This window comes from Labrus mixtus, chromosome 1, assembly GCF_963584025.1.
Source record: "Labrus mixtus chromosome 1, fLabMix1.1, whole genome shotgun sequence".
Lineage (NCBI taxonomy): Eukaryota > Metazoa > Chordata > Actinopteri > Labriformes > Labridae > Labrus > Labrus mixtus.
The window spans coordinates 12,595,384-12,604,042 of NC_083612.1; the positions used below are offsets into that span (position 1 = coordinate 12,595,384).

At 39.8% G+C, this 8,659-nt stretch overlaps 1 protein-coding gene across 4 annotated transcripts in view; it reads right to left on the minus strand.

Annotated features, from left to right (window-relative positions):
* The window catches only part of csnk1g1 (casein kinase 1, gamma 1), a 34,029-nt gene extending 26,495 nt beyond the window's left edge, over positions 1-7,534 (minus strand). For all 4 annotated transcript variants that reach the window (XM_061028240.1, XM_061028162.1, XM_061028089.1 and 1 more), the window contains exon 1: positions 7,384-7,534. The gene's annotated coding sequence lies outside the window, so the exon portion shown is untranslated. The remainder of the gene's footprint in view (positions 1-7,383) is intronic.
* Between the last annotated feature and the right edge of the window lie 1,125 nt (positions 7,535-8,659).

Consider the following 8,659-nt stretch of genomic DNA (forward strand, 5'->3'; position numbering starts at 1 on the left):
CATGCTAGGAGGACTAAACTGTCCACTGTCCTGTAATTGAAAGTAAAAGAGAGAGTCTCCCACTGTGAGGTCCATATGTGAACAGCCAGGTCAGGAGAATTTCAGGAGCAGTCCTCCTGAAATTATCTAGATATTTTAATTATCTAGATATTTTCAGGAGGGCATATGTGAAAACAACAGCTCTACAAAAGGTTTCAGCTGATGAAATGAATAATCAGATATCACATATGCTCCCACCAGTAATCACTCTGGATTTCAAATCACATTTTAGAAGTGAAATAACTTTTTTTTTTGTTTTTTTACTACACAGTCAGATAGCAAGTCTTCTTCTTTGAAGCCCATCATGTGTCATGAATGCTCTAAATCCCTGTTTACAAGTAGACAAAGCTACACAAGGACAAGACGGGCTTACTGTAACACCACTGCTGATCTCAAGAGATAGTCATCAAGTCACAGTGGTCACAGAAAACACAGCAACCAGTTTGAACATCAACACACAAATCTTAGGTCAGAGTTTGTTGTGATCATGAGGGCATCTAAGACTCTCCACCACCCACGGCTATCGCCTGGCAGACGATGTCAGCGGGGAATATTATGTAAACAATTATATAAAGCTGTGTCTGCTCACAAGGACACCATAGCTTAACTTGATGGACGTCAAACGCTCAGCAACATAAATTTAGGTCCAACCTCCTCCCCCCTATTATAAGGCGTGAGGGCAGTGTGGTGTATGATTCAGCAGTCACTACAGCACAAGATGTTTTTCAACTGCAGGCCTCGTTGGGGACTTCCTTTTCTGTTACTCATCCTCAGACATGCACTGCACTGAAGCTGCACACAAAGAGTTGCCTGTAAATTCTGTCCGTAAGTTATATCGAGTCACCAAAGATATTTGTATATTTAAAAACACGGCTTCCCTTTAACAAACAACTTTTTTTTTTTTCAACCAATGATTAAAAGAAAACAACAGTTGCTTATTTTTTTCATGACAACGCTGTTATTCCTCAGCATGGAAAGGCTGCTGCTGAAAAGTATTTGTGTGTGGGCTTCCAGATGACTCATGCTCGGTATGGCCTGCACAGATCTCAGCATCAAAGACAGCTAGTTTTCTCTCAAGGGCAACTGTGCACTGTTGCTATTACATAAAGCTGGAACTGGAAAACATGGCTATCAAACATGTTTGAGGCAAAGACCAATAGTGAGCTGAGCTGTAACAGTTTCCTTTTTTACAAACAATCATTTGTAGGCCACTGTCACAAGGAGTGCACCAGCATGGAGATGAGTTCATCCCCGTGTTTATCCTGATTGTAGACAAGCTAACCATCTTCAAACTCCTTGGTAAAAGCAGTATACCGTATTTAATGCACTGGACCTCATTTTACCCATTCACAACAGCTGTGTTACAAAGCTCATTATTTCCTGATTGGCCTTAACACTTCACTGCTAATTAACAGAATTATACCTTACCAGGGATGTTTTGAACTTTGCTTCCTTGTTTTTTCTATTAAAGGTTCTATTTTAGATTCAATAGGATGTTGTTAGGGATACACTGATCAGATACTAAAATTGCTCCAATACTCAGTACGCTTACATGCAGTTAAGTCGAGCTACTGTTACAGCTTCATCAGGCCATTTATTTGGACTACTGTCCTTGTCCCCAGAAAGGCACCAGGGGAAACAATTTATTGACAAAAGTATGTTCAAGTCCACCAAGGTAGGTGGTGATATAACCTCTTTCAGCGATAGTAGCTATTGGACCTTCTTCCTGTTGACCTGGCTAACAAGTTAGCATGTGCAAAGTGTAGGTTGAACGCTGAAAACATAGACAACTTTCAAGCTCTGAACATTTTAGAGGTGGGGAAAAAATCGATTTATGGAAGAAAAGCTCTGGCTGTGCGCTCAGGAGCGCTTGCATGAAGCGTTTGAGTGTTGACAAGTGAGGCGCTGCCCATCCGTCCTGTCTCTATGACAACAGTCTGTTGACAACGGCTGCCGTATGACCGACACGGCTCCATTACTTTTTACTGTATGTTTTATATTTGAGATTGTTTATTTCCCGATCAGACACGGAGAAAGCAGGATATGGGTACAAGACACGATCAGTAGGCGGCAAAAATACGGGGAATGTTAAACATTTGGGAAAGAGCGCCGGTGACATCGCCTTTCTGAAAAGATGAAAGATTTTCAACGTGAGTGCTCAGAGCGGACGCACAAAAAAGGCGCTGAGCTTGGAAAAAAAGACGCTGGGGGTTGTGCCTTTCCTCCAGGCGTCCACTTTCTGCTGTGAACTCTCCCTCTTCATTGAAAACATTTGGAAAAAAAGATGCTGGCACTCAAAAAAGGAAAGGTGGACACGGGGCCTTAGACACATTTTTGCAATGATGCTCAATTTCATAGAAAGGTTACAGTTTGTCCCCAAAAGGCTGCGTAAAGACACATTTAAATACACATAACGTGGTATTTAAAGTCCTGTACATGGCCATTCACGACATAGTTATAGGCATCTGGCCAATTTTGTATGGTTGTCTGAAAGTTAGGGTGAGACAAGATTTCCAGCATGGCGGCTGCTGTCAGTGAGCCCCCAGAGCACCCTGCAGAAACAGATGGGTGATGTCACTCAGGCTTTGCCCATTATATTTACAGTCTATGCAAAAAATGTTTTTTTCTCTATTTAGCTGCAAACTAGGATGTAATAATATTTTTGCACCTAAAGCAAAAAAAAAAGTTGAGTAGTACTTTTTTGTACTCTCACATGAAATTCAAAGATGTTTTCACTGGTGTTGATTTGCTAAATAAACGTTTCTCATATCTGCTGCCTTGTATGAATGCCTGCAGACAGTGTGAACTGTAAGCTCTATTACATTCAACTAAACGTGCACCTTCTTTGCCTGTTTAATTCACTTGCCACTGGTTATGCTTGTGAGATTACCGCAGCCTCTTTGTGTCTGCGACATGTTGAGACATGCCCGAACTGAGCATTGAGATGGAAAGAGAAAAGTGGTACAAGAAACTACCGTATTTAAACTTTATAGGACAGCTAAATTACATTTTATGGAGGGTAGCAAAACCATCTGCACCCTTTAATTTGATGTATCACACTGTAAGCTGTAATGAGCCCATAGGTATTATTTTTCAACTTGTGTATCGTTTCCTCAAATATCATGAGTTGTGTGATCATTACGTAATCTGTTATTTCGAAAAGGTAGCAAAACGTTAAAGTGTAATTCAGACTACGTTTTCCACAGCATCTACATCTCCCAAGAAGAGACACAATCGAATCTTATTCCATTAAGCTACAGGAAGTGGATGAAGAGACACCGTCAGCTGCAGATGTGATGCAAACCGATCAAAAGAGCCCACATGAACGACTACTTCTGTTAAAGTGGTGTTTCAGCTGAAACTGGGTTAGAGGTGTTGCTCTAACTATGGAGGAAATGCACGAAATTAAAAACATAACACAGACGCTGAAGCCTGAGTGAATCCATATCAGTCGACCAGCTCATTAATAAAGTGAAGGACAAATTAAAGCCCACTGGACTGTTTCTGTGGACTGGAAAACGTCTTGTGGTCTGTGGACAAAAGGCTTTCTGAGTGTTGATGAAACGTGGGGAATCCCCGGACTTCATCCCTGTGGAGGTGCCGTGTCTCCTGATAAATGAGGATGAGTTTGAGGATACACACCCTTTGGCACCCTACAAAAGTGATCTTGTTCTAATCTCAGAACGGAGGACATATTAAAAGGTTTTAAAAGCTTCAATCCTATTACATACTATTTAGCTTAATGATCCTCCTCTCGGATCATGTATTCCAGGCTATCTTAAAAATGTGTTCAGGAAGGAAAGCATTCAGCAGTCGTCTTGTTTTACGTTCTAATTAGAGCTGCTGCTATACATGGAGAAAATCATAATCACCTAGTGCGGAGCAATTAATCGAGTTTGAAATTCAGTTGTGATTTTGTCTTCATGCGATCATGAAAAGAAGATGATCGAGATTATTTGATCATTGTGCTGCATGCCGTGTTGTGCCCGTTTTGTCCACAGGTTTTGTCACGTCTGCTAAATATTTCAAAGTGTTTGTTGTTAGATTTTAACCACAAGAAAAAATCGCCACTACCTCACCTCCTCATATTGTTTGTATTTATTCATTATTTTGATGCAGATGATATCAAATCAACAACTTAAATTTAAGTTTAAATCGTGATCTCAATATCAATCCAAAATAATCGTATTTTTTTTGCCACGATAGAGCAGCTCTATAATTATCTTTATTTTCATCTTGAGATCACAGTTACCTGACACAGTTACTCCTTCCTGTTGGCTCCATGGATTCAGTCAGATGGTTGATTGTAAACTAAATTTCACTTTAGTGGATGAGAGCGGTTCAGTACGAGTAAGTGGGACCAACACAGAATACCAGCAAAATAAACAATGGAAAGCTTTGTTATCCAAGGTTATAAAATGTTAACCCTCTCTTATCTGCAACAGATTTACAACCAGACGTTACTAAGCACCTCACAAAAGGGGACACACGGATGATCTGGATACAAGAAAGAACTACTGCATCACTCGGCCACTCTGTTGGACTAGTTCTTTGGATGAACTTGTTTCATGATCAGGAACTACAAAATATAAATCTACTATAAAACTAAATTAATGTCACAGCCCTGATAATAAATACTTCAAACATTCTCACCCGTTTCATCTTCTTAAAATTGAATTTCAAAGTACCTTACACAGCACAAGTGAACATGAAAAAAAGTCTTGTGGCAATATTACCATTGCATATTTTGAACATGTATATTCATGCATGTGTCACTGTGTTTCAGTAAAACTGCCTCCATGTGTCCCAAGCTCACAATGCCTCTTTAAAGCCCCAGTGTATTGGAGCAAGTATCAAACACATGAACACAACTGTTTACAGTCTAGTCACACAACCATAGCAGCAAGTCTGATTAAAAGTGGTAAAAAGATTTGTTTGATGATGCTCGCAATATAAAAAGTTAGTCATTTCAAGAGCTCAGGATAGTTGATGTTATTGGTTAATTGCTGTTTTTGAAATCCAGATGTATTTGCTGGTGGCACATGAATGTGGCACTGAAAACGTACTAAGGCGTTAATTAAATGCGACAAATGTTTCTATCAAAACATCTTTGGGGGGAAAAAGAGAGTCTTCTGGCTGATTAGCATCTATTTAAAATGACTAATCTGTTGACATATTTTCATTTTTACAGAAACATAAAGGCTCTGAGTAGAGTGATTAACCTTCAGCAGAAAGATCAGCCTGAGAGGGGGCCTGCCAATAGTGCAGACACCTACTGTGGCAGTGCCAACTAACAGCTGCCTCGCTCCTTAAAGCCAGCTCTTATGAAATATGACTGGAGGGAATTTTGATTAGCCCTAATCTTCCTCCTCCTCCTCCAACAAACCATAAAGAAAACAACACATGCAATACATGGCTGCTGCATGCACCCACATCTGTGACGATGATCTCACATGTCCACCTACTGCTTTGAACCAAATCCTGAACATTAAAGCAAAATCAGCAGAAGTGAATCTTCCCCTTTTTTTTTAATAACATATCGTATTGGCATATTAAGGCAGTTTAAATTATGTTGAAAATGAAGTGAGGACCATCCACTTACTACAACTTATCTGTCTTTTTTTTTTTTTTATCTCCACAACTTGTCAGATAGTAATGAAAAGATGACATCCGCAAATGTCTTGTTTTGTATACAATGGCATTCAGTCATAAAGGAAACTGTCATAAAGGAGGAAAGAGAAACACAAAATATTCCCTTTTAGGAGGCTTGAGTGAAAGATTGTAAATATATTTTCTTTAACGGCATACTCTGTTCAAAGTATTTGCTGATTAATTTGTTGGTTCTTTTTTTTCCTCCTCTTCTCGTTCTTCTACATAAATGCAACACAGAACCTTTTTGGTTCCCACCTATTCTTCAGAGAGACCTTTTTTAAAGGACATCAGCATTAGCCCAGTTTACAGTGCATCCACACAGACGTATTTAGAGCGAATATCTCACGAGTGGGGCTGCACAATTAATCGCAATGTCATCATTATCACGATATGAGAATTAGCAACAAACCCATTGCAAAAGTCTGAATTAATCACATGTGCATTTGAACTACTGGATAGAAGCCTGTCCATTACTTTCATGCTTTCACACCATTCTGACACAGTCAGATTCATCTTAAAGTAGTTATCAGATTCCCTCGGGTAAAACTGCTGCCAATTTAGAGGTGAAAAAAAAACTGCCACTGTTTTTACTTTGGATTCAGGAGGAAGAAGAAGACAGAAGATACACATTCATTTTTAGGTTATAGCCAATATGCACTGTGTAACATTTACTTATTTAACACACTTCATGTCTTTATCGCAATACAGAACAATGTTATCACACATCACACACTTTTCTCATATCGTGCACGCCTATAGCAAGTTCACTTTTCAATAAAATGTCAACTTCCAAACTGGTTTGTACTGCTCTCTTAAAGTGTGCCACTGAGCAATTTAGTGGATGTGGGTTAATCAATCATTTTTACTAGATGCAGGGTAACTGAATACTAGCCATACATTCTCTATTGATTCAGTAATAACTGTGCAGCTGTGCACACCCATTTACATTCACTTGTGCCATATCTGTGCATGCATGTTTGACCATGAGGATATTTGCGTTGTGCCAACATTATGAAGAAGCTGACATCCTATCAAATGCACCTCACTAACTTGACACAGTTAAGATTACTGCTTCACAACAAGTCTGCCCACAGTGACCAGACTGAGGAGGGGCCTTGGTTATATTCACATATTTTGTATCCTGTGCCTGCCTGCCTGCCTGCCTGCCTGCCTGTCTTTGCATCCCTCCTCTGTGTTACAGCATGCATGTGGAGGAAAAAGGAAGCTGCAGATCCAACAAAGATGATCGATCCTTCGTTAAAAAAAAAAAAAAAAAAAGGGGGCCTCGGGTTGAATCAAAACAAGGACGCGAGTTCTTACTCATGGACAAAGCGAGTCTACTGTTAGTGATGGACACATCGATTAGTAACCAGGTTAGCTTCCCAACATGAGACCTGAACATACAAAGCTAACCTTAGCACCAAGAGTATTTTGGCTGTTATTGACTTAAAAAAATATATTCTACGTAAAAATGGCAACACGTGTGTTTAAATGTATCTCCTAACATTAAAGACTGAGAATCATTGCTTGGTATTCACGGCTCGGGCTAACTAGCACCTCCTGATGGCTAGGTGACAGCTGGACCGAGCGCAACAAGGAAATTAGCTCCGTTAGCAACCAGAATATTAGCCCAACAACCGAAAGAGCCTGCTGTCAAAATGCTGCTTCACAAACACAACACAACACGCTCACCTTCGCTTTGGGGAGTGAATCCGGACGATGAGGGGCGACGCTTGTTGTGTTTCACGCCAAAGAAAATGAAATCCCTGGAGGGTTTGTGTGTTCTGGGTTTTTTTTCCGTGTGTTACTTGTTGTTACTTGATGTTTCAGGCTAACAGCGGAGTCTCGTCTCTCTCTCTCTCTCCAGTCTTCTCTTCGCTGCTGCTGCTGCTTGTGAAAACGGTCCAACACACCGGAAGGAGAAACACGGCACCGCCCGCTTCACGACACACGCTTCCGGGTTACACTTGATGACGCGGTAATTAACTATTTGACCCATCAGACATGTAAAGTTTATTATTATTATTTTTATTTCAAAACATTTAACTTAAGGTAAACTCCGGCACATTGTCTAACCCAGGGGGGTGGGGCAACTGGCGGCTCGGGGGCCACAATGCGGCCCCCCATCAACCCTCAACGTGGCCCTCAGGTTAATTATTTTTACACATCAATTAATTGGAAACATGAAGAAAACATGATGAAATCTGCCATGAAATCATGAAAACCAGAAATATGTCCATTATAATATTTGATCACTGGTATATGTTGAGTTAAATTTGAGACATAATTGACTGTAGTCGTTTAATTTGGCCCTCTGGCAGTGACAATTAAATGAATGTGGCCCTTGCTGTCACCAAAGTTGCCCATCCCTGGTCTAACATGTATTTATTGGCAACATTTCGGCACTAGTCAAAGTCAAAGTCAACTTTATTGTCATTCCAAAATATGCCAGACATACAGTGGAATCGAAATTGCGTTTGTCTCCGTCCCACGGTGCAATACAACCAAAATAAGGTAAAATAGATAAAATAAAATGAGGTAAAGATAAGATAAATAATATTTACAGTAATACATTCTAAATTGTGCAAAAGGTACAAAATGGTAATAAAATAAAAGAAAATTTAAAGAAAAAGTAAACTTGTGCAATATGTGCAATGTGCAGTAAACTGATTGTACTTTTGAATAGTTAGCTTCAGAGTTATTAGTCCAGAGTTCTAGACCCGAAACGTTGCAAATACATGTGTTGTTTGCAAGTTAGACAGGTGTGCAGGAGTTTACCTTTAAGATTGTGATGGACACATTGCTCTCCTACGCACCTGTCTTATGAAATTGATGTGCAAGGCAAGGAAAGGCAAGGCAAGTTTATTATTAATATAGCACATTTCAACAACAAGGCAATTCAAAGTGCTTCACACAAGACATCAAAAGCATCACGACAGAGGAAAAAGGAAACATTAAAATTAAAGAC